Here is a 2,517-nt window from a genome sequence, read left to right on the forward strand (position 1 = left end):
ACAACATATAGTGGTTGAGTTAGTGCATTAAAACGTTCATCATTGTGCTTTATTTGTATAAAATATCATAATCATGCCTCCAAAGACAGTCAGTGATACCTACAGTAAAGCTAAGATGAAAGCTGTGGAAAGCACAATAGAGTTAAAAAAAAAAAATCATTGTGAAATTTGTTAAAGTCCTACCTATAAAAAGGAATTTGTGAGTAGAATTTTTAGACTTCAGAACCAATTATTTAGTTTTCCTAGTAGTCTCATTGCATAAACAAAATGCATCCAAATTCTTTGCCATGACGATCTCCAGGCTGCCGGGCGCGGCGCTCATAATCCTGCTCCCCCCGGCAGCCGCGGTGGTAGAGAGCGCTCCCGGCCAGCCGAGAACTCGGGACCCAACCGCGCCGCCGAAGGAGAGGCAGACGCTGGGGAGATCCGCTGAGGAAGAGGAGTATGACAGTCTCACGGCCTGGAAATGGTAGCTGAAGCACAGAGACATTATGGAGCAGGCCCAAGTTCACCTAGCTGTTAAGTGTTGTAGCCAGAGTGCAGACCTATGAAGTTTGATTCCAGAGCTGGATCTCTATAACTCCTCCACGACTTTCCAGCAACCTCAATGGTCTCTGCGAGAAGAAACTTCAGGGCCTTGTTGCTGCAACCCTCACACCAATGACTGAGAATGGAGAAATCAACTTTTCAGTAATTGGTCAGTATGTGGATTATCTTGTGAAAGAACAGGGAGTGAAGAACATTTTTGTGAATGGAACTACAGGAGAAGGCCTGTCCCTGAGCATCTCTGAACATCGCCAGGTCGCAGAGGAGTGGGTGGCGCAAGGGAGAAACAAGTTGGATCAGGTGGTGATTCATGTAGGAGCATTGAGCTTGGAGGAGTCACAAGAACTGGCCCTACATGCAGCGGAAATAGGAGCTGATGGCGCTGCTGTCATTGCATCTTTCTTTTTCAAGCCATGGAACAAAGATGTCCTGATTAATTTTCTAAGGGAAGTGGCTGCTGCTGCCCCTACATTGCCATTTTATTATTATCACATTCCTGCTTTGACAGGGGTGAAAATTTGTGCTGAGGAGTTGTTGGATGGGATTCAGGATAAGATCCCTACTTTCCAAGGTCTGAAATTCAGTGACACAGACCTCTTAGACTTTGGGCAATGTGTTGATCAGAATCACCAGAGACAGTTGGCTTTGCTCTTTGGGGTGGATGAGCAACTGCTGAGTGGTCTGGTGATGGGAGCAGCTGGAGCAGTAGGCAGTACTTACAACTACCTGGGAAAAAAGACAAACCAGATGTTGGAAGCCTTTGAACAGAAGGACTTCTCTTCAGCCCTGAACTATCAGTTTTGTATCCAGCAATTTACCAACTTTGTGGTCAGGCTAGGTTTTGGAGTGTCACAGACCAAAGCCATCATGACTTTGGTGTCTGGAATTCCAATGGGCCCACTTTGGCTTCCACTGCAGAAAGCTACCAGGGAGTTTACTGATAGTGCTGAAGCTAAGCTGAAGAGTGTGGAATTCCTTTCACTGATTTAAATGATGGAAACTTGGGAGTCTGTAGTTAGCGCCTCTGTAAATCAGGGTGTATACATTGAAAACTACTGTGCACTGAATAACACATTCTTTCCTCAGGGACTTTTTAGACGAACTTGAACTAAACTTTCTCCTAGCAAATGAAAACTTACATCAACAAGTATTTAAGTATCTTAACTATGAGCCTAAAATTTCTTACTTTGTGAAGGGGCAAAAAATCTGAAAGGAGGACCAGGGATTTAGCTCAGTGGCACCGCACCTGCCTTGCAAGTGCAAGTCCTGAGTTCGATCCCTGGTACCACAAAAAAAAAAGAAAGAAAGAAAGAAAGAAATCTAAAAGTCATGGACCTTACACTTTCATTTCACAAAATTTTTATGGAGAAATTTCTGTTCATATGAATGAAATGGAATCATGGGGAAAATCATAATTGATTAATTCTGTCAGACTTTGAGAACTCCCATTATCTTGATTTCTGGTTATTAATCTTATTTTAAGGATTCTTAACTTTAAACCACTATAATGTACTGTCATTTTAATAAATATTCATTTGGAATCCAGGAAAAAAAATTCTTTGCCATGGTGTTACAAGTGTGGCTTCTAGTCCAATTTCCAATAGAATCTTCATTTTTTATCTGAAGATTTATCAACATATGTGGCAGTTGCTGTGGAGTGTCAAATTGATTTGCAGGGTCATGGAGGTGTGCCCTTGGTGTATATATCTGGTCTCTCACCCTTTCTTCTCTGGCACTATTCCTCTGCTATGCTTCTAGGCTCCCTTGAACTTAGCAGCTTTGTTCTTCCACTCCCTTCCATCATGATGTTTCTTTCTTGAAGCCATCTGACCATAGACTGACTCCCCTGAATCATGAGCCAAATTGAAGCTCTCCTTTAAGTTGAGGTGTCACATATTGTGTTCTACTGGCAGGAAAGCTGACAAATACAGAAAATTGGTACAGAAGAAGTAGGGTCTTCCCTGTAACTAT

At 42.6% G+C, this 2,517-nt stretch overlaps 1 pseudogene; it reads left to right on the forward strand.

The window, feature by feature from the left end:
• The first annotated feature begins 287 nt into the window (after positions 1-287).
• Positions 288-1,565, forward strand: LOC101725750 (N-acetylneuraminate lyase pseudogene; annotated as a pseudogene).
• Positions 1,566-2,517: the final 952 nt, after the last annotated feature.

Source organism: Heterocephalus glaber, unplaced genomic scaffold, assembly GCF_053883595.1.
Source record: "Heterocephalus glaber isolate CG9 unplaced genomic scaffold, H.glaber_assembly_v1.0 deba00000122, whole genome shotgun sequence".
Taxonomy (NCBI): Eukaryota; Metazoa; Chordata; class Mammalia; order Rodentia; family Bathyergidae; genus Heterocephalus; species Heterocephalus glaber.